The sequence below is a fragment of the Panthera leo genome, chromosome B1 (genome assembly GCF_018350215.1).
Source record: "Panthera leo isolate Ple1 chromosome B1, P.leo_Ple1_pat1.1, whole genome shotgun sequence".
In the NCBI taxonomy this organism is placed as follows: Eukaryota; Metazoa; Chordata; class Mammalia; order Carnivora; family Felidae; genus Panthera; species Panthera leo.
In genome coordinates, this window is record NC_056682.1 from 197,897,831 (window position 1) to 197,923,709 (window position 25,879).

Genomic DNA, 25,879 nt, shown 5'->3' on the forward strand with positions numbered 1-25,879 from the left:
CCTGTATCAGGCTCTCTGCTGTCAGCACAGAGCCCGCTTTGGATCCTCTGTCCCTCTGTCTCTCTGCCCCTCCCCCACTTACACTCTCTGTGTCTCTCTCAAAATAAATAAATAAACTTAAAAAAAAAATGTTAACCTTCAGAGTCAGATGAACCCAAGACTGTCAGCAACTTTCTTGGGCAAGTCACTTACCTCTCTGTGCCTCGGTTTCCTCATTTATAGCCTGGGGCCATCATACACTCTACCTCATTGGGTAATTGTGAGGATAAGAGAATATCTTTTTTTATTATTATCATTTTGTTTTATTTAAAAACAATTTTTTTAATGTTTATTTATTTCTGAGACAGAGAGAGACAGAGCATGAATGAGGGAGGGGCAGAGAGAGAGGGAGACACAGAATCCGAAGCAGGCTCCAGGCTCTGAGCTGTCAGCACAGAGCCCGTTATGGGGCTGGAACTCACGAACTGCAAGATCAAGACAGGAGTGGAAGTCGGATGCTTAACTGACTGAGCCCCCCAGGCGCCCCTGACATTTGCATCCTTTCAAGGCTGCCTAGGTGATTGTAACGGCCAGGGTTGAGAATCGCTGATGGCCCCAGTGTGGCACGGACATTTCAGACAATAATCATGGAAGTCCACATTCCAGATGAGTTCAAGTACATCCTCCCTTTCTTTGCCATACATTCATTCATCCTTGCTGACTATGCTGATTAATTTTACGTGCCAACTTCGCTGAGCCACCGTGCCAAGATATGTAGTCAAACATTGTCCTGGATGCTTCTAGGAAGGGGTTTTCTGAAGGAGATTAACATCTCAATCAGAGTAGACCTTGCATAAAGCTGATTGCCCTCCATAATGCTGGGGGCCATCTAATCAATTGAAGGCTTTCAGAGGGAAAAGACTGACCTCCTTTGAGCACGAAGGAACTCTGCAGCAGACAGTCTTTGGACTTGGACTTCAACTCTTCTCTGGGTCTACAGCGTGCTGGGCTGCCCTGCAGATTTTGGACATGTGCCTCCATCAATCATATGAGCCAATTCCTTAAAATAATCTCTCTCTCTCTCTCTCTCTCTGGTTGACCTCTTGTTGAACACACTCATAAAGAAAGCACCCCACTTTCGTTTTCTACAACTAGAGAATGGGTGATGGCAGAGGCATGGGGAGAGTGATACGGATCACCGGATCCAGTTGAAACGGTGGCATAAAGACAGAAATAACCTTGGGAGACATCTGGCAAATGTCTGGAGACTTTTTTGTTGTCTCAAGGGGGTGGAGGATGAGGGGCTGGGCCTGGGGCTGGGGGTGTAAGAGCGATAGGGACATCAAGTGGGCAGAGGGGCTGGGGATGCTACTAAACATCCTGAAATGCGTGGACTTATCGTTAAAATGTAACAGTGCCATTGTTTGCGAAACCCTGACTGGAGTGGGGCAATAGTGAGTCATTAAGGAAATTAACATCTCACCCCTTGAAAGGAGGAGGATTGTGGTCAGATCGGGAAGGAGCTCTGAAGAGGCAGCAGGAATCTAGTCAGCAGATTGGACAAACAGCCTGGGGGCAGCTAGTACTGAAAAAGCCACGGGACTTCACGGAAACTCTTGAGAGACCAGCCCTACCGGGGAGGTAGGACTGGCTGTCCAGCCAGCAGGAATCTCAAGGCCATCATGTGGCTCCAATTAGTTCCTAAGTGGCCGTGAGCTCAGAAGCTCTCCCCAAGGTCTGAGCCCAAGACCGGAGGTGGTGAGTAGCCGTCTTGTGTTTTGTGGCTGCAGCTCATGTTGTTGTTTTAAATATCGGGGGTGGGGGGGGGGGGGGGTGGGGGCCCAGTGGGCAGAGCGGGGGCCAGGTTCTGGGCTTCTCTCTCTACGGTGCCGACTGAAGTGTGCACACGGCGTCCCATCCTGAATTCTCAGGAACTGGGGTATGTGGCGGGGGGGAGCGGCTGGGCGTCATGTCCTGAACACAAGGCTGCATGTAGACAGCCCTCAAGGAGGGTTTATTAAAGCGTTCGCGAAGACGTGGAAAGGGTGAATTGGTGATAAATTAATGACACTTCAGTTCTCTCATCTGCAAAAGGGGGAAAGTAAGACGTCGAAGGTGGTCGCGTGAGGCCAGTGGGGTGATACAGTAGCATGATTGAGAAAGTCAAGCGTCCTTTAGAAAACCCCCCGTGTGGGGCACCCGGGTGGCTCGGTCGGTTAAGCGTCAGGCTCTTGATTTCAGGTCAGGTCATGATCTCACAGTTGGTGGGTTCGAGCCCCACGTCGGGCTCCGCACCTAACAGCACAGAACCTGGGTGGGATTCTCTCTCCCTCTGTCTCTGTTCCAACCCCCACTTGTGCTCTCGCTCTCTCTCTCTCAAAATAAATAAATAAAAATAAATAGCACCCCCACACACACAGATGCTACACTCCTGTGGGTTTTACACCCCAGAGCATGTTTCTAGGACAGCATTAAAAACAAGCAAAAAGTCCCAGCCAAGCAGGGCCACACCGAGATGGAAGGCAACCAGCACACGTGACCGAGGGCAGCAGAAGCAGGTGGGACACACACGTGGGTGGTCGGCCACAGGGCACTTTAAGGGAAGGGGCCAGTGAACCGGGAGAAGAGGTCCTTTGGGTCAGGAGTGCACGTGCACCCTCCTCAAACGTGTGAGTGTCTGTCCCGGGGAGCAGAGGTAGCCTTGATCCTCGCTGCCCTTAGATGCCAAACACAAAGCCCAGCGAGGGACAGACAGAGAGGCAGATTTCAGCGCACCTAGACATCCTGGGAGGGAATTGGGGTGAGCCGCGGGGTCCGTGGAAAGAGCACGCAGCCTTGACTCTGTTTTCTTTGGCAGGGTGGTGGGGACAAGTTATTTCAACTCTTTGAGACTCCATTTCAATATCCCTTAAACAGGAGCATTGTAATTCTTCCATAATACTAATAATCATGGCAAAAACATTCGTACCGTATCTTCTCTGTGCCCCGGGCCCTGTTCTCACCTCTTTCCGTGGAGTAACACACTTGCGACTCATGGCAGCTTGTGATACAGGTGCCACTATCATTGCGGTAGTCAACAGAGAGGAGGCTCAGAGAAGGGGAGTGGCCAGGGTCACACGGCAAGTACGGGGTACAGTCGTCGTACAGGGTACGATCTCTGTAGGACACGGGGTCTCTGCAGGACACAGCATGGAATGTGGCTCTCCTTAATCTCCCTCCACCTATCAGATGTCACCCAAACCGCAGCGTGTGTGATTATCAGCGTGCCGTGATGGCACCGTGCTGTGCAGTTTCTGGATCAGAATTGAACAACCTCAGCAGTCTGAAGGTGCGGACAGAAGCCAGCGAGTTGGCGTAAAACGGAGATCGGCGGCAACGCCATTCTGCACTTACTCAGATTCAGTCACCCAGACTCTCACTGCACTGCTCGGACCGCTTCTGGAATGTTCCGGTCCATGCTGGGGGCTCCTCTGTTGAGAGGCATCCCAACAAGCCGATATCTACTCGGTGAACTGACGAGTGAGATCACGTCAAAACAGAGGATGTCTGTTGCATGGGAGGTCACCAGGGACAAATTCATAGATGACAGATTGCAACAGAGTATTTGTAATATCTGAAACTGACGTGACCACGTGCACCTTTGGGGAGCAAACCCCTCTACACAGTCGAAAATCCACTTAAGATTTTTGACTCCCTCCCCCCAGTTTAACTACTGATAGCCTACTGTTGACGGGAAGACCGATGGATTCATAAATAGCCCATATTTTACATGTTATATGTGTTTTATGCTATATTCTTACAATAAAGTAAGCTAGAGAAATGTTACTAAGAAATTCACAAGGAAGAGAAAATGCCCAGCCCCATAGAAGTCCACTCGCACAGTTCAAACCTGTGTTAAGGGCCAGCTGTATACCCACAATGCACAAGAACTTCTCTGGAAATTACCAAGAAAGACAGGAACGACTATGGAAATGGCAAAGGATCTTGATGGGCAAGTCACAGATGTGGAAAACAGGAAGCCTGACCAATGCTTTGAGGAGATGCCACTGGAGCTAATTCCCAGAGGCTTGCCCGTGAAATCGGTGCACCCGTTAGACGGGTCGTGCTGGGAGCACGGGGTTGACTCACTGCTGAGTCAAGGCCCTCGTGTGTGAGGCACAGGAAGGTCTAGCCCCTTGGGGCGATGCTTTCTCAGCGGGCGATGCTCAGTGTCGGTGGGGATGTGGGCTTGGGCACCCACCTCCCTGGAGGTGGGGAGGTGGCCGGGGCAAACTTTCTCTGGTTAAATGTACTGGGTGGCTCAGTCGGTTAAGCATCCAACTTCAGCTCAGCTCATGATCTCAAGGTTTGTGGGTTCGAGCCCCGCATCGGGCTCTGTGCTGTCAGCTCAGAGCCTGGAGCCTGCTTCGGATTCTGTGTCTCCCTCTCTCTCTTATTTATTTATTGAGAAAGAGAGATAATGCGAGCAGGGAAGGGCAGAGAGAGATTGAGAGAGAGAGACTCCCAAGCAGGCTCCACACTGTCAGTGCAGAGACCAACGCGGGGCTCGATCTCACAAACCATGAGATCATGACCTAAGCTGACACCAAGAGCCGGACGCTTAACCGACTGAGCCACCCAGGCGCCCCTGACTTTCTAGCATTCCGACTTCAGTTAAGATTCTTACCCAACCGTCCATGACGTTTTGCGGAATACAAATTCCTAGAAGAAAAATAACCAGTGGCATATATTAAGCCCAGTTGCCAAGCACGACGCTAAGGATGTTACGTCTGTGTCAGGTAACCCTTCAGCAACCCCACCAAGCAGGTAGGATGTTTATCATCTCCGCTTTACCGATGAAGAAACAGAAACCAGACAGGTTGGGTAACTCTCCCAAGGTCACACAGCTGGACTATAAACCTAGGCTGTCTGAGTCCAGGCTCCACACTTCCAGGAAGCTGGACTTAGTCTGGGAGGCCGTGCAGAAACCCTAGCCTGGCGTGGCCCCTGCTCTTCTCCTGGCTAACTTCATTCTGGATGGATCAGTGAACCACCCTGGGCCTTGGCTTTCTTGGTGTCTGCGGTGGATTGAGACGGTGTTCCCTCCTGCGGTTGTTATGAGGTATAACATCTGCAAGGTAGTCAACAAATGACTGTCATTAATGTGTCATTGTTGTTGCACTGCTCACGTGTTCCCTCAAGGGGTCAGGGCCCAAGGTCCTAGAATGAGCGTGGGATGCTGTGTTCCGCGCGTGGGCCCATTGGGGTGGCTAGAGGATCCCCAAGGAGCGGATGTTGCAGCGAGGGTGGTGGCTGCATTTAAGAGGGAAGAAAAGGTTGGGGCACCTGGGTGGGTCAGTCACTGAAGCGTCCGACTTCGGCTCGGGTCATGATCTCACGGTTCGTGGGTTCGAGCCCCGCGTCGGGCTCTGGGCTGACAGCTCGGAGCCTGGAGCCTGCCTCGGATTCCGTGTCTCCCCCTCTCTCTGACCCTCCCCTGCTTGTGCTCTATTTCTCTCTCAAAAATAAATAAATAAGCATTAAAAAAAACAAAACAAAACTAAGAGGGAAGAAAAGGAGGGCTGAGACGCTGGGCCCTGGCAAGGAGACCGGGAGAGTTCAGCTGATTGACGTGGGCCCAGAAAGTCCAGCCAGGGCCCTCGCCGGCCAGCCGAGCACATGTGAGGCTCTGGATGCCTGAACAGGGGAGGGAAAGACATCGGGGAGAGGCAGCCCCCAGGCTTTGGCACCGACAGATCTGACTTAGAGTCTCACTTCATCTCGGCCCGCGTCTGACCTCGACACCGTCCTCAGGCTTTCCTTGCTCAGACACGGGCTCTGGATGGTGCCCTTGCAGAGTGCTTGGGGACTGGGTGACACGAGCTCAGGCATACAGGGTGCCTGGCAGGTGGCCGTCGCCACCCCGCCTTCCCTGCACGTCGAGGGCCAGGGACGCAGGGGCCTGAGCGCAGCTGGCCTTGGCCCCGGGCTTCCCTCGTGACCGCAGACAGAGGGTCCAATTCGCCTTCTTGGGTTACCTGCTTTCTTCTTTACAAAAACAGGAAGGAACACTGCTGCTGTCCCTTATCAATTCCCCCACATGGGTTTCAGTCAATGCAGCCATTTCTTACAAGAAAGATGTAGTTTGTTTTTGTTTTTGTTTTTAATCTTGACTCTTAGAAGATCAAAATGGCTTTTTTAATGAAATGTTAAAAGTCAGAACTGGGAGAAAATAGCACCAGACAAAAGAAGGGAGGCCTCTAAAATTTGATTTGTTTCCCTGTGTTCCCGTCTTGCTCTCCTACCAAAACCCAGCGGAAGAATGGACCCACGTTATGACTGACCTTCCAAATGGGGTCCCGGCTCTCTTGGGAGCCCTTGCAGCCTCCCAAGTCTCTCGGGAGCCCTTGCAGCCTGTCCCCAGGAAGTAGCTCATCTTTGATTTTTATGCACGTGCATTTCAATACGGGGAAACAGGAGAAGGAAAAGGGGTAATCATGAACATTGTGGGAGGTAAGCATTGGGACCGGAGAGGTTGTCAGACATTAATCGGACGGGCCGATGGGGTGGATTCCCCTGCATCCTTCCCGGGCTTCCGAGTGGACAATTTTCACGGGAGGAATCAGGATATAATTTCCTGGCTGAGGACCTTGGCTCTGCTCTCAGTGCTGCTCCAACCTCCGGATGAAATTGCCCTGCCGGTGATTTCCAGGCAGCGGATGGGAGCAGACCCTGGCAAGAAGGTTGTCTCAATGTGGGTCCTCGCCTGGCAGATTGCCTGTCCTTCCTCTGCCCTCTGGCGCCGCACTTATCACGACCGTGTTTGACTTCACGAACTGGTGTTTTGGAAACGTGGGTGTAAGTGCTTGATTCTCACGGTGTGGACTGGTGCTGTCCGTATCTAAGTGCTGCGCACAAACGCGCTCCGGTCGTAATAGTCCAGCTGGCCGTTAATGCGCCTTTAGCGCTAAGTCGATGAGCTTTTGTTGGGCACTTTCTATGAGTCGGCCACCATGCTGACTGTCGGGGGTACGCTGACATGGACAGACACACAGTCCCCGCTTGGGGGAGATAGCAAACATCAGGCGACAGAATGATCGTAAAGGGTGACAGACACCAGGAAGGACGCAAACCAGGGGCTGGATGGAGAGAAAGACGGCAACGGCATGGTGGCCGCGAAGGGGGTCCTCCCAGTGCGGGGGGAAGCCGGCGGTGACCCCACAGGAGAGGTAGCTGAGAACGGTGGCAGCCAGGGGAGAGGAGAGGTGGAGGTGAGAGACAGGTTGGATCTAGAACCGGTGCGTGTTGCTGCTGCACGGTGAGGTCGAAAGGGAAGCGAGGAAGAACCAGGATGCCACCAAGGTTTCTAGCTCCCCAAGGGAGCTGGGAGAACTGCATCCTGAGACGGGGCCACGGGGGGCCCAGAATGGGGGAACGTTTAGGAGAGAAACTCAAGAGTCTGTGAGTCACCCAGGTGACGATGTCCAGTGCGTAGCTGGACGTGTGGGTCTGGAGCTGTCAGCCTACAGGGGCCTCGACCTTCGAGGTGCATGCGATCTGGTGGGGATCAGTGTTTGTAATGAACCGTAGCATGCATGACAAAGCCAAGACTTCCATTAGGCAGAAAACCAGGCGAACAGAGGGACACCCGCCAACCCTGTAGGGGGGGTGGGTAGTGTAAGGAAAGGACACTTGGACGGAGTGGTGAAGGATGAGTACATGGAGAAGGCATTTAGGTGGAGGGACAGCCTGGGAAAAGACTCCTAATATCTAGAGAACGGTGAGGAAGTGCCTGGTGCCGCGTGGGTGGGCAGCCAGGAAACAGGACGCTGGAGAGTTACCAGGGCCACCAGAGTTACAAGGGCCACCTTCCAGACAGCCTCTTAAGCCCCGACCTTGGGCCACAACGTAGATGACCAGACGCACCACCCGAAGTCCTGGCAATGGACGCTGTCCTCCGGTCATTATCTTTCCGGCCCCCTCGGAGTGGCTGCAGGTCAGCTGTAGACCATTTGGGCTTGCCCCCGTGCCAAGCTGATGGCACCCGCGAGCCGAGCTCAGATTACTCTCTCGCTCTATCAGCTGGTGCTATGGGCTGAATGCTCGTGTCCCCCTGTTGAAGTCCTGCCCCCGCTGCAACGGTATCTGGAGACAAAGTCTTCAGGAGAGTAATTATGGTTAAATAAGGTCATAAGGGGTGGGGAGGGGCTCTGATCTGATAGGACCAGTGTCCTTAAAGCAGAGACACCATGGAAGTGGTCCTTTCTCTCTCTCTCTCTCTGTGCTTCTGTGCTATGTGAGGACACTATAAGAAGGTGGTCATCTGCCAGCCAGGAGGAGAGCTCTCACGAGAACCCGACCCTACTGGAACCTTGATCTTGGACTCTCCAGCCTCCAGAGCTGTGAGAAGGCAAATTCCTGTGGTTTGTGTCACTCATTTATGGTATCGTTGGCCAAAGGTGTCCGCTGCAGGAGAAGCATCAGCTGAGGGAGAAGCATCAGCTGAGGGAGAAGCACAGCTGAGGGAGAAGCATCAGTGCCATAGAGGCAGATGACCTGGGGCCTGGGGAACCTGTTCATGCAGTTTGCAGGGCTCTCTGGACCTTCAACCCCCTATGTTCCACTTCCCAGGGCCTACCCGATCCTAGCAAATGTCAAGGTCATGAGTGGCCACATGCTCAGATGGCATGGCATCCTCAGATACAGTTTCTACTAAGGACCAGCAGCATGCCGGGAGCTGTTTTCAAACAGTGCCCAGTCCTCTGCTGTGGATGGCACAGTCTTGCTCTAGACTCTTGGGGGTCTGCACCGTGCCTCTCCCGATGGGGCCTGCAGGGTCTCCATCTGATATCTTTCCCCACAGATGCCTGTGGTTCTGCGGGATCTACTGGGCTGGACAGCACAGGGGCGAGGCTGCTTATGCCTCTTCCCGGACCCGTACACAGGCTTTGCCTACCTTGGGGTCCCACACAAACCTTCCACATCTGACACATAGGTGGAAATCATATCCCTGGTTGTGGAACGTGTGCCTCTCAAACCTGGAGAGGTTGAATGTCTTTCCCAGGGGTAGGAGATAGACGTGCAAGACTCTGTCCTTTACCCCAGAGAGGATTTTCCAGCATGGTCTCCACCAGTGGACCCCTAAGAGCTTCACTGATGTGACCCTTGGCCCTTTGGGCTCTAGGCCTTTGGGATCTTGTCTGGTTTACCTCCCTCCCACCTTCCAGAATGAACATGCTTTACCAAAGCACGCAGAATTAGTACTTCATGCTTTTCAAGGGCACTTGACACAATGTCATCGACATGGCAAACCATTGCCATGTCCCGTAGGATGTCCAGATGGTCTAGGTCCCTTTGCGCTGCCGTCACAACAACAGAAGAAGGAGTAGAGCCCTAGAGGAAGGCCATACGTGGGTACCATGTTGTCCCATGTGGATGTAAACTGCTTCTGATCGTTCTCTCTCATCAGTGTAGAAAAAGATGTAGTTGCCCATGAATAAGCTGCATTCAGCGTACTCAAAAGCATCCACACTAGAAGACTCACCATATCAGTCAGTAACTACAGCTGGGCATCTACTACTGGGTTAAGTTCCCAAAGTTCCAGGGTCTTTTGCTCTGACCCGTAGAGTTCTGGTAGGGTCAGCCTGGTGAATCACGTGGGGATATCACAGGGACCACTGCTCCTGGATGCCTCAATACTCTGAGGGTGGCGCTGATCTCTGCAAATAATAATCCCACACATTTTGTAAACAATGTAATATTGTTTCTCATTTACTATCTTGGCACGGGGTGGAAGTTCTCGGGCTTTCTTAGGCAATATCTCTCACTCTGCAGGTCAAGGAACCAATGTGAGAGTTCTTTTCCAGGGTCTTAGCGTGTCTTTCCTAAACACATTCAGGACCCAGGGAAACGACTGCGGGGTGGGTTTGGTGACTCAGTGTACCCACTCTATGACATACCTGGGCCAGAACGATACTGACTACTTGATTCCTGTATAGCGGATTCTAATGGGGGGCTGTGACCATTAGAATAGCAGTGCCAGCCCAGAGCCTGTATCCAATGCCTGATGGCTAATTTGCCCCAGTGTATGGTTATTGAGTAGATGGCCACAGAGTCTTTGGGGGATTAAATGGGGGAATCCCTACCATATCCACCTGCCGTCCCACCTGAATTCAAGGGAACCTGCTCTTTGTACCCTTGTATCAGATAGTCGTTGGCTGAGTCTGGGGGCCACCGCAACCATCTGCTGAGAGCAAGGGGCGGACGGGGAGGTTACGGGGCCAAGGAAAGTAAAGGAGGCTTGACAAACACTATGGAGAATGAGGTGCTGGGAGCATCACCCCTGTTTGAGCATGGCGCCCTGCCCTAGGGACTTAATCCTAGGGCTGGCTAGCCCATCCGTGGGGCAGAAGAGAAAGTGGAGACTTAGCCACCCAGGCTTGGGGTTCTGCCAGAAAACGGTGAAGGCAGACCGGAAGAAGTATTGTTTAGGACACTGGTATGGGACGTTGAGTTGAAATCTCAAGTCTGACTCAGATGAGGACACTATAGAACGGGGAAGGCTGCCGGACCTGGAAGAAGCTGGTGACCATGGACTACGACAGTCAGAATTGGAGCAAGATGAACGCGTACTGGATTCGCGTCCTGGGGCTGCCACAACTCTCACCATCCTGGGTCCAACCCTCCATCTGTAAGGCTCACCTCCCTTGTCTCCGCCCACTCTTGGCCCCACCAGATTCTGCCTTTACTTGAAATGTTAACACGTCGTCAGCATGGACTTCTTTGGCATTCATGTGGACTTTTAAAAAATGTTGCATTAGATATTTATCTTGATGATTGAGGGTTTTGGTACCTCCGGAGGTTTTGCTGCCAACACGAATGCCTCACCTCCCTCACCCTAGCCCCAGCTCTGAGAGAAGGGGCAGCTAGAGAAGGAGAGGAAACACGAGAACACAGGATCTTGGAAGCCAAGGAAAGAAGGTTTATCAAGAAGCTGATACAACAGGATGAGGGTCAACATCACGTGAAACAAATCAAGCCGGACATAGAAAGTCATGAATTATAGAATCTCATTTCTATGAGCTGTTTGTAATATCGGAAAAGGGAAAACAACATACCTGACCGACTGGCTAAATGACATGTGGTCACCGCAAAACTAGAAGCTAAAACAACCATTGAAAATGATGCTGGGGACGCCTGGGTGGCTCAGTCGGTTAAGCATCCAACTCTCGATTTTGGCTCAGGTCATGATCTCACAGTCATGAGATCGAGCCCCGCATTGGGCTCTGTGCTGAGTGTGGAGCCGGCTTGGGATTCTCTCTCTCCCTCTCCCTCCGCCCCTCCCTGCAACCCCCCTCAAAAAACAATGATGTTAATGAAGAGAAATCTTCTGGAATGTCAACTGGAAAAAGCAGGATGAGAAAGTATAAACAGAGTAGCAACAGCTGTTTAGAATTCTATGCAAAATAGTTACATACACGAAGAAAAGAGGGCATCCTGTATGATTCCACTTCCATAAAACTCTTAAAAATGCAAACTAATCCGCAGGGACAGAAAGCCGATCAGTGGCCGTGGGACGGAAGGATCACAAAGAGGCACTGGGCAAGCTGATACGTATGCCCACTATTTTAATGGGGTGATGGGTTCACAGATGTGTCAACATGTGTCAACACTAATTAAACAGGTACACTTAAAAATATGGTAACACAGTTAAATATCACATTCTCCGTTTTACAGATGAAGACGTTAGGACTCAGACTTCAGGAACCTTGTACAGAGAGTCATGCAATTTGCAGAGGAGGAATCCAGACTTTACTCGCCCTCGTGTCTGTGCTCGGATCTGTTATGCTATCTCTTGGGATAATAACAGTAAACCCGGGGTGCCTGGGTGGCTGTCGGGTGAGCGGCCAACTCTTGATTTTGGCGCAGGTCATGATCTCACGGTCCGTCAATCGGAGCCCCACGTCGGGCTTGGTGCCGTGCGGAGGCTGCCCAGGATTCTCTCTCTCTGCCCCTCCCGCCCCACTCTCAAAATAAATACATAAATATTTTTTAAAAAAGGAAAACAGTATATGCCTCTCACCACCGGCTGTAAGGGATGCATAGATCCTTGGCAAGGCTCATTCTGGCCACCCCAGACAGTCTCCTGGGATAACACTATCGATGAACGCTGGCTGTTGCTAGAGCTCATAACCCAATCCTTTCCACTGAAAGCCAGCAAAGAAGACTCGGTCCCTTAGAGATGGAGAAAGGATTTGGCCATTCAGGGCTTCTCGATGTACATATTTTAAGAATGCTAAACTGCCACGGGTACCTGGCCTCTACAGAGCCAAGTGTGGGAATATCTTGTCCAGAAGCTTGTCCTAAATGAAATCTCTGCCATTTGCAGAATTGCCCCTTTTCTGCGCTCATCACTGCCTCCCTTGTGATTAAAAGTGCCCATCAGTAAAGGATGAGACTGCCATCATAATTCCCTCCCCGAGTCACTGGGCTCAGTAAGGCCTCGGTGCTGGCAGCGCCCGGTGCAGAGCCCTAGGGCCGGATGTAGAAGTCGTTAATTCCTAAATTGGCCGCGTTGGACCAATCCAGGAAGCAGGTGACACTTGGATCAGGTGGTGGTGACCAGGCAGAGAAGGCAGAGGAAGGGGTGGTGTCACACACTCACCTCACAGAATCGAGTCAGTGGTGAGGGCCAGCAGGTGGCATCTCATTCAGCAACCCCAATGCCCGGCTCCGCTGCAAGCCTGTATCTGGGCTCAGCTGTCGCATTCATTAACGACGTCTGGGAAAAGCTGTCTCATTCATTAACGACGTCTGCCATGGCAGTGGGAGGGGAGAGTGATGGTTCAAAAGCCCTGCATTTGCTGCTTCTTGGTCAATAAAGGCTAGAACTGGATGAGGAGGCCAGGTGGTGGAGGCTTGCACGGTCTGCTGAAGAATTTGGGCTTTTGGTGGATACCAAAGATTTTAAACTTAGCTTCTCCATTTTTATTTATTTTTTATTTGTTCATTAAAATTTTTTTTTAATGTTTGTTTTTGAGAGAGAGAGAAAGAGACAGAGCACGAGCAGGGGAGGGGCAGAGAGAGAGGGAGACACGGAATCTGCAGCAGGCTCCAGGATCCGAGCTGTCAGCACAGAACCTGACGCGGGGCTTGAACTCATGAACCGTGAGATCATGACCTGAGCCAAAGTTGGGCGTTTAACCGACTGAGCCACCGAGGCGCCCCTAATACATTTTTTTTGAAGTTGGTTTTTATTTATTTTGAGAGAGAGAGAGAGAGAGAGAGAGAGTGGGAGAGGGGTGGAGAGAGGGGGGGGAACAGAGTTCCAAGCAGGCTCCGCGGTCAGTGCAGAGCCTGACGCGGGGCTCGAACTCACGAACTGTGAGATCATGACCTGAGCCCAAATCAAGAATCGGATGCTGAACCGACTGAGCCACCCAGACGCCCCTACCTTAGCTTCTCTATTCTTAAAACAGAAAGTACCATATCCAGAAGATTTCAGGGTAGATACTGAGGATTTCTTGAAAAAGGCAAGACTCAGGTTGAATTTAGAGAGAGGACTGTGGTCCAGAGAAGCAGAGGGTGGAAAGAGCATGTTCTGGAGGGACACGGTGTCCTCTGGGACGCGGTCGGAGACGGAAGGAGACCGTCGCGGCCAGATAGACATGGGGCTCTGGCAAAGCCGGCTTGGTGTGGCGCACTGGGGCTGGCGGACGGGGTAAGGGGTTACAACCACACACCTGCCTTACTCACCTCATCGCTGCAAGACAAACAACCTCGGAATTTTCCAGGCATCTCGCGCAACGCAAGAGGCTCCAATCAGGTACAATTAGCCACAAAGGGCGGCAGTTGGCTTTTCACAGAGCATTGGACAAAAGGAGGAGATTGAGTTGGGTGTTCATCTTCGGCACTCGAAGATGATAAAGGAATATGTGTTACCAGGGAGTGGGGGTGGGGTGTGTGGGGGGGGTGAGCCTTCCTCACCTGCTCCCCAGTGGCTGACTCTGCATTTTAGTTCACTGCACTGCTTGTCCTGCTCAGGGAGGTTCAAATTTTTCCTTCCCAAAAAGGGAATCGGGGCTCGGCGTGCTTATGTAACTTGCCCAGCGTCACAGGGCTAAGTCATCAGAATTGGAACCGCACCCCCATGCCCGTGTGTCTGAAGACAGAGTCCCTGGGCTGCCCACCCTTCCCGGAGCATTTGAAGGAGGACAGTGGGGTTGCTTCAGCACAGGCTGAGGGCACGGGCCAAACGGTGACCCAGCGAGGCCCGGCCTTCCCCGTGCGCCAGGCCACCCTCGGAACCGCCGTGCGAGTGGGTCGCTACTCCTGGCCTCACCCTGGTCTAAACCTCCATCATCCCTCATGTGGACCAGCCTGGGTCTTCCTGCGGCCACTCCATCGCTGTCCTCCCGCCTCCCCCCAGTGCTGACACCCCAGGCCTGCCTGACCTGCCGACCTCATCGTCCCCCACAACCCCTGCCCAAGTTTGGAGACCTTCAGCCCTTCCCACTGCTCTTAGGATTCAACCCCACTTGCCTAACGTCGTCTATTAAGGCAGGCCTGGCCCAGCCCCATGGTCGGTCCCTCAAACCCTCTCCCCCACCCCATCCACACATGTCAGACTAACACTCCTCAGCTTAGGTCAGCATCTCCTGCCGTGGCCTCTCCTACCACCTTACACCACTTTCTAGAATTTTCCATAATCGCACCTGAACATCTATTCAAGCATGTGCGTGTTTAATGTCTGATTCCCCAGGATGTGTAAGGGCCAGGAAGGCAGGCCCCTTTTCTGCCTTGTTCTGTTCTGGGCCCATAGAGGGGGCCTGACACAGAGCAGAGGCTCACTTACATCAGTCCGTACCGTTGAACGCATGAGTGAATAAATGAATGCATGAATGGGTGACCCTCAAACAGCACAGCTGCATGCCTCCTCTCCAAGACCTTGTTCTACCTCTGTTGAGGTATGCTGGAACATTCTCTGTGACTGTCCCCCACCTCCATCCACGGTGCATCTTAGGGGATAGGAACGAAGCCTTATTCATCTGAGTATCCACGGCTCTCAGAATGGAGAATGAAGTCGGCCTCAGCGTATGTGGTATTTTCCTCCCCCAGTTCTGGAACCAGCCACGGCGCTCTGAGTCATCTGTGTCTTTATTTCTAAAATGAAGTTCTGTAACATGACTCCCCTGATCCCTTAATTGCTAGGGCTGATATTCTAGGCTTTCAAAACCAGAAGGATTCACTGTTTTCTTTAGACATGAGATCATTTTGGCAGTTCCTGTTAGGGTCCTACTGTGCCCGTTAACAGAGGCTTTGGAACCCCTCTGAGAGTCGACCTCCAAAACGCAGCTGTCTTGGGCCACCCCGGGAGCAGAGAGGCCTCCGCATTTGCTTTGGAAAACCCACAACAACATCTCATTGGTCATCGGTCCTTAGCTGGTCAGGAAATCTGAAGCTAATTAGATTAGGCTCAGCAAACAAGGCAGCCTGTTTGCAAACTGCTTTCTTTTTATTTTTTAATTTTTTTTTACATCTTATTTATTTTTGAGAGAGAGAGAGAGAGAGAGTGAGCACAAGAGGGGGAGAGGCAGAGAGAGAGGGAGACACAGAATCCGAAGCAGGCTCCAGGCTCTGAGCCATCAGCACAGAGCCTGATGCGGGGCTCAAACCCACGAACTGAGATCATGACCTGAGCCGAAGTCGGACGCTCAACTGACTGAGCCACCCAGGCGCCCCTTGCAAACTGCTTTCTTGCAATTAGGCTTTGCCAGGAAAGGCAAGGTCATGTGCTGACCTATTAGCCACACAAGTGATTGAATGACGACAGATCTGATCTTTCTAATGCTGATTAAAAACTTGGCTTCTCAAATAGAGATGGAATTTTATTCCTTCTTTTCTAATCTTACAAGAAACCAGAAGGAGCTAACGGCAGGGGTGAGCACGGTGAAGATAGACTGGATGGGGGGTGCTCACGCACACGCACTGACCCTGATGCCCAGCCTTTGGAAAGCCTCTTCCTCAGCTGCTGTCACAAACCAGTGCACATCTAGAGTCCCGACACCGCTCTGTCCAACGTCGCTGGAAGGCAGGTGGCTCACTTCTCTGCCCCAGACACAGCAGAGAAAGTGTGATGTTCCAATCCAGCCGCTGAACTAACTTCCCAGCAGTGGAAGAGTCGGGATTTGGGGTCCTGTAAGCCTCAGTTTCCAAATCTGTAAAATAGGGATGATAATGGCCTCCCGCAGCGAGTTCCTGTGGAGATCATGAGGTCACTCACATGATGGGGCCCAGGGGGGCCTAGTTCATGCAAGATGCTCAGTGAGAAGAATTCTGTCTTTCTTTGGACGTGGACCCAAAAGACCAGAAGGGCCTTTACATCTAGTCCAGGGTTGCTCAAAGCACGGAACTCAGGGTCCTTCTTGGTTGCCTGCTCGAGCATGCTTTTATTTACGTGTTCATGCCTATATTTTCATGCCTATTAAGTTGCTTGCCTATCATTGCTTCAGGCCGTGGTCCTCAACCACAACCACACCTTCCAATTGCCTGGGGAGCCTTTAAAATGCTCCAGCCCTCAGAGGGGCGTGGCTTTGAGATTTTATACAACATCCTGCGAGCACCATTAGCGTGAACAGCCAGGATGAGAACGACTGGCTTAGGGCAAAGCTGGGTAAAAACTAGAAATAACTCTAACATAGCATCAAGGCGCCAAGCTAAGGCTGAAGGCTGGGAAACACAAATCAGCCAACGGTTTGTTTGAAGGCCACGTATTGGGATCATCTGCGGATGGAGGGGTTGGGGGCGGGCAGTGGTGCTTGTGAAGTTTCAGATGCCCTGTCCCCTGCCAGGTCCGTTAAGTCAGAATCGCGAGGTGTGGACCTGGAAGATCCGTGTTCCCGTCAGTCTGCCTGGCCCTGGTTCTCTGGAGGGCATTTGGGAGCTACTCATTTTGTGAAGGTCAAGGCCCTGCTCAGGAGGAAGGGAGGCAGGGCGTGGTCTGCCCGACAGTGGAGAGAAGGGGACGCTGACCAGCCAATGTCAGTTAGTCACACTGCCAACTGTAGGGTTGAACCTACATTCACTGCAGGCAGCCAGGGGCACCGAGGCTGCGATTCTGGGTGCACTGGGGGGTTCTTTGGGGAAGGAGGGGTGGTGAGGCTTCTCTGAGTATGTCCAACCAGGTCCCTAGGACTTGAAGGAGACAGAGTGGTAGGTCCAGGAGGGTCCGTATGGCAGGAGTGTTTCCTGGGTGGTAACTTGCGGGTAAGCTTCGTGTTCAGACGGGTAGCGGGATGGTGAGTCACTCCCTGTCTAGAATGTCCAATATTTGCTGCCCAGAAGGCACAGGTGGATCATCTGGAGAATTCCATACCTACTCATCCCGCTCTTCCTGCAGCCTGGTCGCAGTACTCGCTGGGAGACTGTGGAGAGACTCAAGAGGAAGGAAACCCCTGCGTGCTGAGCAACCCCCCCACCCCCGGCGAGGGTCTACATCAAAGGCCGCGGCCAAGCCACTTAGCCTCTGAGTCTCAGTGTATGCATCTCGAAAATGGGTTCTCATAGGATGGTCAGCGGGGGATGGGATGCAAGAGTGTATCTCGGCCCCAGCCCAGGATAGGCTCCTGATAATAACACGTGGTTACCTGTCATAGGACAAACCTGGAGCGTCCTGATGTCCACCTTTGCTCTGCACCGAGCTCTGGCTTGGCTGCAGAGCCCAGCTAACTCATTTCAGGGGCTCTCTCTCATGCCTTTGAAGTGACCCTTTCAGAGGCGCCTGGGTGGCTCAGTCGCTTAAACGTCCAACTTCGGCTCAGGTCACGATCCCGCGCTTCATGGGTTCGAGCCCCGCGTCGGGCTCTGTGCTGACAGCTCAGAGCCTGGAGCCCGCTTCGGATTCTGTGTCTCCCTCTCTCTGCCCCTCCCCTGCTTGCACTCTGTCGCTCTGTGTCTCAAAAATAAATAAATATTTAAAACATTAAAAAAAAAAAAGATGTTTTGTAAACAATGACCCTTTCCGTTCAACTCCGTTCAAGATACTCTGACTTGAGAGCTCTCCAGGAAGTGGTAGCCTCTCGTAGCTGGAAGGAAGCCAGCTGGGGGGGCGAGGTTGAAGCCCGTAAGAGGGACAGGGGGGTCCCCTGTTCCTTTGAGCATCTCTGCTCCGAGTCTGGTCCAGTAGAACCCCACCGGGCAGGGATGGTGGCAGCTCTTGACTTTATTCCAGCCTTCCAGCCTGGCGGGGGGACACTTGCCAAGGCTCATTCACAGGCTCTCGTTGAAAACAGCTGAGACAATGCAAATGAACTAGTAACCAGAATGAATAAAAATGCTATTAAATATAGCCACTTACTTATATACTTACAGATGGATGGATGGATGGATGGATAGATGGTTGGTTGGATGGGGGAGGATGGAATGAGTGTGGCAACTTTGAGAACTGCAGACGGGAAGAGCCATGGGGAGTGTGAATGCCTCATTGTCATGGGAGAAGTAGTGGGGACAGGCCTGAGCCGAGAACCAGGACGCCCAGTGTCGCTGTGACTCATTTACAGCCCAGTTTCCTCCCTGCCCTTCAGTCTTCTCACCAGTACACCGTGCGGGTCGATCCAGCCCACAAAATTCTGGGCAGGGTTCTCTCTGATGATGAATGTGAAGGCATTCTGTAAACTGCACAACTCTCTAAAACTGTGATTTTTTTCCCCCCAGTTATCACTTAATTTGCATTATATCATTGGTTCCCCACAACAATCTGTGCAACAGGGAGGAGCCTCCCCAAGTCCAGAAGGTCCCGAAGTCACACTCCCACATCGCTATGCGAGCTTTGCGTGATGGGGTCCTTTCTAGGCAGCCCAGCCACATTCCTGTAAAGATACAGGCAAAGTGGGAAAAGCTCCCGTGGGAGACAGGAGTCCAGGCACTCGGTGAAATTCAGTCCTCGGTGCCTGCACCCTGTCTCTACCGGAAATGTCTGCTACAACCCTGTCTCCCTCTCCACTTGATGGGTCTTACTCATCACTCATTCATTACTTCTTAGCATATTAGTCCTGTTTTGTCTGTTTTATTTTAATGCCAGCGCCCTCAAATCTTCCCAGAATCAGACGGGTCATAACAACAAATACGTACGTGGAGGGAACCACCAAGGCTTGGGTGGTGTGGGCAGAACGGCATCTCCCAAAAAGACGTGTTGATGTCCTAGCCACCCCATAGCTCAGAATGTGAACCTATTTGGAAATAGGGCCAATCCAGATCTAATTGGTTAAATAAAGTCATACTGGAGTAGGGTGGGGGCCTAATCCAATATGGTGGATGTCTTTATAAGGAGAGGACGCACAGGGAGAGGGCCGAGGGAAGACGCAGAGAGACCGAGGCTGGAGTTATGGCTGCAAGCCAAGGAATGCCAAGAATGGTCAAGGACACCAGACCCTAAGAGAAAGTCACAGAACAGATTCTCCCCTAGAGCCTTCAAGACAGCATGGTTATGCCAACATCTTGATCTCAGCCTTCTAGCCTCCGAACTGTGAGGAAGTAGGTTTCTATTGTTTTAAACTCCCCCGTTTGTGGAATTTTGTTATGCGGCCTGAGGAAGTGAATGCCCTCAGGAACCGAGGGCTCCGATGCCCAGCCCTGCCTCCACTGAACATACTGGCTGTGCATCCTTGGGCAAGTCCCTGGACAGCACATTTCCCGTCTGCAAAGAGAACGAGTTGTGTCGGATCGGCATTTGTCAACTCTGCCATTAATTAGAATTACTTGGGACGCCTATTAAAATAATAGCTGATTATTTTTTTTAATGTGTATTTATTTTTGAGAGGGGAGCGCAGGGAGAAGGAGACACAGAATCCAAAGCAGGTTCCAGGCTCCGAGCGGTCAGCACAGAGCCTGATGCGGGGCTCAAACCCACGAACCATCCGATCGTGACCTGAGCCGAAGTCAGACGCTTAACAAACTGAGCGCCCCGGGCGCCCCTAACATCACGGCTTATTAGTCAGACCCTTCCTCCGGATTTTTGGAATCAGCAGGTCTACGTTTCAAAAATCTATGTTTTTGAGAAACTCTCCGAGTGGTAGCAATGCCTGGCGTCTTGCTGTTGCTGCCCTCTGGTGTTCTAGATTTCTCAAGGGTCAAGCTTTGCCCCTTGACCCCACAGGCTCTAGGGTAAGCCTACCGTGGATGGTGCGTGTGGAAACCTGTGTCCGTGTCCGCATCTCCAGCACATTGCTGGGAAGATGGCCAGTGTGCCGGGGGGGGGGGGGGGGGGGGGCGGTCAGGCACCGATCGAAGGGCAAATCATCTCTCCTGCAAACGTCCTGCTCTGGGAGGTGCCATCAAGGACCCCACTTGCTTCTCTGGAACGATCCGTCATCCTCCTCACCCACTGAATGTCCTTCTGCTGGAAACTCCTCTGCTTCACGCGCAGGGAGCTGTCCCTCTGGGCTGCCGGGGAGTGAGTCTCCGGTGTGTGTGTGTGTGTGTGGCTATCGTAACACACGTTGTAAGTTTTGTAACTCGTCCACATGGCTCCACCCCTCCCTGCCCTCATGTCATTGTTCACATGGGTACCTTCCAGGTGAGGTCTTCCAGAACCATCTTTTTAAAATTTGCAATGTCCCCCCCACACCCACAGCCTTCCATACCCCCTACTTTCTGTTTTTTTCCATGGCACCTATCCAAATCCAATAAACTAGACTTTACTTACATGCGTGGTCTACGATCTGACTCCTTTCCCTAGAACGTAAGCTCACGAGGGCAGGAAGTTTTGTCCGTGCGTTCTCATCGCTCCATCCGCCGTGCCTGGAACAGTGCCGGGACCCCGGCACATGCTCCCGTCAGTGCCTGCCGAATGAATGACAGAGCCTTCCCCACTGCTGTGTGTCTGTCTCCCTCCTCCGAGTGTGAACCCCTTACAGGAGGGGCTTTATCTGATTCGTTTCTGTACCTCCAGCAATTAACATAGGACCTGGCTCTTAGTACGTCCTCGGGAAGCCTTTGTCGAAGAAATGAACGAGGAAACGAACGAACAAACGAGCGCATGAGCAGGGTTTGCGTGGCCAAATGCAGCGAAAAAGTGTCCATTTGTGGCCTCGCCTGTGGCTGCTTCTCAGGGTGGAATGAGCCCCCGACATGGCCTCTGGCACATTCATAGCCCCAACAGGTCATGCAGGGCTGTAAAGGTTGAACTAAGTGGTCAAGTCCGGCCAGCCTGGGCACAACAGTGACGTCAGCGGGGGTGTCAGTCCTGCCCCTGCCCCTTCTCCCTTAGCCAGATGGAGCACGTGACTTCCCCTGACTTTGTGCAAGAAACTGGCTTCTTGGTCCCAGCCCCGCGGAGGGAGAGCCTCTGTTTGCTCAGCTGTCCCCAGCAGCTGCTTCTCAGGGAACAGAGAGACAGAAAAGGGCACTAGCTTCAAGTTCACCGTCCACGCCCTGTGTTTCCTGGCCCAGCTGCACGTGGATGTGCCATTTTGTGTTTTTTTCCCCCGGGCCCCTCGCTCTGGCCCAAGCTTTTGGCAGACCCAGGAGAGCCACGGTCCGCCTTGGAAGGCTAAGGTGCTTGTGGGTCTCTTTTCCAAATCCACTGCTGCTTCTCCAGCCTTAGAGTTGTCACAAGCCAGGAAAGGACCGCCTGCCGGCAGGCTGCAGGGTAAATGGGAGAGTCTGGCCGGCGCTCCTGCTGAGCGGGCGAGGTCCTCTCTTGCTGCAGAAGCCGCTGGGGTCCATTCCCTCTCTGTGGGGCAGGGGCGTGGGCCCTGCAGACTTCTCCTGAGCAGGGAAGAGTCTTTGCTGCTTTGGACAGAGGGTGAGCCTGAATGGTCCATGCACGACCTCAGCCTGCGTGCAGCCAGGCCGGGAGAGTGGGGCCGGCAGCTGGGGCTCCAGGGTCAAGGGGATCTCAGAACCCTCATCCATCTGGCTGGGGGGGAAAGGGCCTGTAATCTTACCCTTCAAGGTAAGAGCCAGTGCAGAAGACAGATTCAGAACTCTGCTAAGCACACAATTCAAAGGAACACATGGCTTCTGTTCATTTTTTTTTCTGTTTAGGCTTCCTTGGAAGTTAGTTCATTGGCTTAATTCATTCTTTCCTTCACAGAAACAAAGCGGCCTGCTCTATTCATTGATCTGTTCATTCCTTTAAGTAGCATATTGGTTTCCTCCCATTCATCCTTCTGCTAATTAATTCATTAGTTAATGAATTCATTGGAAGTATTTATCAAGCACCGTGTTTCAGACTGCATTCTAGGTGCCAGGCACAGCAGTAAACGTGACTGGGTGGCTGCGCTGGGGTTTCAGGAGGAAACAGAACCCACCCCAGACAAGTCTAGGGACTCACAAAGGTGTGGGGAGGGGTAAAGGAACAGATGGACAATGGCCGGTCCCTCCATGACGCTGAGGCTCACTCTGGGCGCAAGGGAAGGAGGTGGTGTTGAGAAGGAGGAGGGCCGTCTCCACTTGGGGAGGGTACAAATGTTGCCAGAGCTGCTGAACTGGGGGGACTGGGCCGCAGGGGAGATGCCCGACCTCCTTGTCTTCCCACCCTTTGACTTCCTGCCCACACCTCCCTTGGGCCGATGGCTTCTTGCAAGGGAGTCAGCCGATGCTGTCCGTTAGGGCCGGCGTCCCAGGGCAAGAGCAGGACAGGGAAGGTGGGCACTGGGGCCTCGGGGGCAGGAAGGGTGGCCAGCACATGACCCGATCCCAGCTCTCTGGGCTACACGTTCTAGCCGGAGGATCCAGGTCGACGAACAGGTAAACACTCATCGGACGGCGACTGGAGCCCTTCAAAAGAAAACCAGCGCAGGATAGATGGGAGATTATGGGGGTGATTAATCACGAGCTTGCATTTTATATCGGGTAGTCAGGGGGTCCTTTCCAACGGCCCCTGTTGGGGTGCAGACCAGAGCAAAGTGAGCTGTGAGCCCTTTGCAGATCTGGGGGGTTGGGGGTGGGGGGGGATGTTCCAGGCAGAGGAACAGCAGGTACAAAATGTCCTGAGACAAGAGTGTACTAGAGCCAAAGGGATCCAGTTGGCCAGAGTGGAGGGGCAGGGGGAAGAGAGAGGGGGGAACAGCATTAGCGCGAGTCACCAGAGTCAGAGGCTATAGCATTTGCTGAGGCCTGAGGACATAATCCTGAGCTGAGAGGGTCGGGAGCCATGGGGAGGGGCATTTTCTGAGCACAGGAGGGAGGAGATCCAACCTACATGATGAGGAGCTCTTGGCTGCTCTGTGGGGAAGTGGGGGGGCAGGGGCAGGGGCAGGGAGAGCAGGCTGGAGGGGAGGCCGAGACAGTGGCTCCTCCCAGGGCTGGCAAGACCGCTCGGACTAGGGCTGAGAAGCAAGAACTGATGGGAGGCGGTCAGATTCTGCATCCAGGAAGAAGGGTGTGGACAGCAGGTCCTCCCGGGAAGGGTGATGCCACTGACCGGGACGGGAGGACCGTGGAGGAGCTGGTTTGGACAGGGCGGGAGGGAGGGCGGCAGGCTGGGGACCTGGCAAGTCTGAGATAATAATTATTCATGCAGGTGTGGGAGCTCAGCCAGCCCAGGGGGACCGCCCTGGCTCCAGACGCACGACTGTCTCCGAGCACTTGCCGTGCTAGAGACCGACCCGGCCGCTCCACCGGCGTCATTTGGTCACTTAATTCTGAGGTTCCTCTCAGTACCCAAGTGCCCATGTCCTGTGGGCTGCCCAGGAACGTGGCACACCTGGGCTGGGGTAGAACCTGGGCGTCATCAGCAGGCAGGTGGGAGCAGAGCCGCCCAGGCAGCAAGTGCAGAGGGAATAAGCACGGGGAAGGGGAGGAGGCCCCGGAGAAGAATGTGGAAGGCGGCCAGAGACGCGGGAGAGAACCAAGCAGTGGCTCGGCGAGCAGCTCCGACGAGCGTTTCCGGGTCTCAGGAAAATCCAAGCAACCGGTGTCTGGTCCACAGCCTGTCCTTTGACATCGAAGCCACATGCTGAGTCTCCTTGGGGAACGCAAGCTCACGGAGACCCGCTCCGGGCCGCCGAAGGCTGTTGTTCTTGTTGGTCAACTCTGCTCGAGCTGAACACCAGCCTGGGAGAAACTCTGAATGAACAGCTAAGTATAAATATTTGCTTAGACTCGCTGCATTTCATAAATGATTAACTTGGATGTGTTAAAAATAGGCACAAGTTTCAGGTGCTGAGTATTATGTCCACATGTTACTGATCTCCACGGAGGGACATGGTGTCCTGGTTATGATTACGGGTGAGGAAGTTGAGCTCAGAGAGGTTAAGTGAGTAGTTTGAGGTCACACTGCTGGCTGGTGGCAAGCTGGGTCACTGTGTGGGTGCCAGAGCCCTGTTCCTTCAGCTTCAACCAGACCCGTGAGCCAGGACGAGGGTTTGTATCTTAGAATATTCCGCTCCCCCCACCCCTGCTTTTTTTTAAACAGGTCAATATTTCAAACTTCTTTCACAGTGGTAATTAAACCATGCATGGGGCTGACCATGCTTCTTTTTTTTTTTTAATGTTTATTTCTTTATTTTTAATTTTTTAATGTTTATTGTTTATTTTTGAGAGAGAGAGAGAGAGAGCGAGAGCATGCAGGGGAGGGGCAGAGAGAGAGAGACAGACAGAATCCGAAGCAGGTTCCAGGCTGTGAGCTGTCAGCACAGAGCCCGACCCTGGGTTCTAATTCACGAATTGTGAGATCATGACCTGAGCTGAAGTCGGACGCTTAACTGACAGAGCCATCCGGACCCCCCTGACCATGCTTCTTCTTAAAGGGCTTGTGAGGTCTTCTTAAAGGGCTTGTTAACAGTCCCACGAGGGCTCTGGTAAAACCCAAAGTGATACCAAGCCACCGTGTGATAAGCAGAGATAGCCTCTTTAAACTTTGAGCTTTCTTTCTTTCTTTCTTTCTTTCTTTCTTTCTTCCTTTTTAAAGTTCTCTACCCTAATTTCTGACTTTCATAAAAGTAAAGAGCACTCCTGTCAGTTTTCTTCCGGAAGTATTCTCAGTGACAAACGGAACCCCTTGTTTGCCTTTAGTTTTGAGTGTAGAAGTTGTATATTACTTAAAATTAGCTCTAGTCTTCGGTGAAGGCTCAGCTCTCCCACTTTTTTATGTATTTAAATTCAAGTGAGTTAGGGGCGCCTGGGTGGCTCAGTCGGTTAAGCGTCCGACTTCGGCTCAGGTCACGATCTCATGGTCCGTGAGTTCGAGCCCCGCGTCAGGCTCTGGGCTGACGGCTCAGAGCCTGGAGCCTGCTTCCGGTTCTGTGTCTCCCTCTCTCTCTGCCCCTCCCCCATTCATGCTCTGTCTCTCTCTGTCTCAAAAATAAATAAATGTTAAAGGAATAAACTTCACGTGAGTTAACAGACGGTGGAGTATTGGTCTCAGGAGTAGAACCCAGTGATTCATCATTTCCTTATGACACCCAGGGCTCATCCCGACAAGTGCCCTCCTTCATGCCCATTAGTACCCATCACCCACTTAGCCCATCCCCCCGCCCACCTCCCCTCCAGCAACCCTCCATTTGTTCTCTGTTGTTAAGAGTCTCTTATGGTTTGCTTCCCTCTCTGTTTTTATCTTATGTTATTTTTCCTCCCCTTCCCCCGTGGTCATCTGTTTTGTTTCTTAAATTCCACATATGAGTGAAATCCTATGGTATTTGTCTCTCTCTGACTTATTTCCCTGACTCAAATTCTGAGAGCGTCTCTGGTGCTGCATTGGAGTTCACTGACTTTTCTCATCAAGAAGGGTTCATTTGGGGGATCAACTGTCCACATCGGGACCAGCCCAGTCCTGGGGGCTTCCTGGTGGACCTTCCAGATAAGGGAGCCGAGTGTGGGGAGGCCCAGATGCAACCTCTAGAAGGAGCCAAGTGGACAAGGGTGATTGCTGGTCACATACCGGCATGGACTGGGACAGAAAAGCTGTGTAACAGGTGGC

General features: G+C 52.5%; 1 protein-coding gene across 2 annotated transcripts in view; it reads left to right on the plus strand.

Moving 5' to 3' along the window:
• The first annotated feature begins 1,471 nt into the window (after nucleotides 1-1,471).
• SLC2A9 (solute carrier family 2 member 9) overlaps nucleotides 1,472-25,879 on the plus strand; it is a 255,169-nt gene continuing 230,761 nt past the window's right edge. Inside the window, exons 1-2 of one of the 2 annotated variants that reach the window (XM_042936893.1) lie at nucleotides 1,472-1,737; nucleotides 23,483-24,038. The gene's annotated coding sequence lies outside the window, so the exon portion shown is untranslated. The remainder of the gene's footprint in view (nucleotides 1,738-23,482; nucleotides 24,039-25,879) is intronic. The other variant, XM_042936894.1, reaches the window with a different exon arrangement.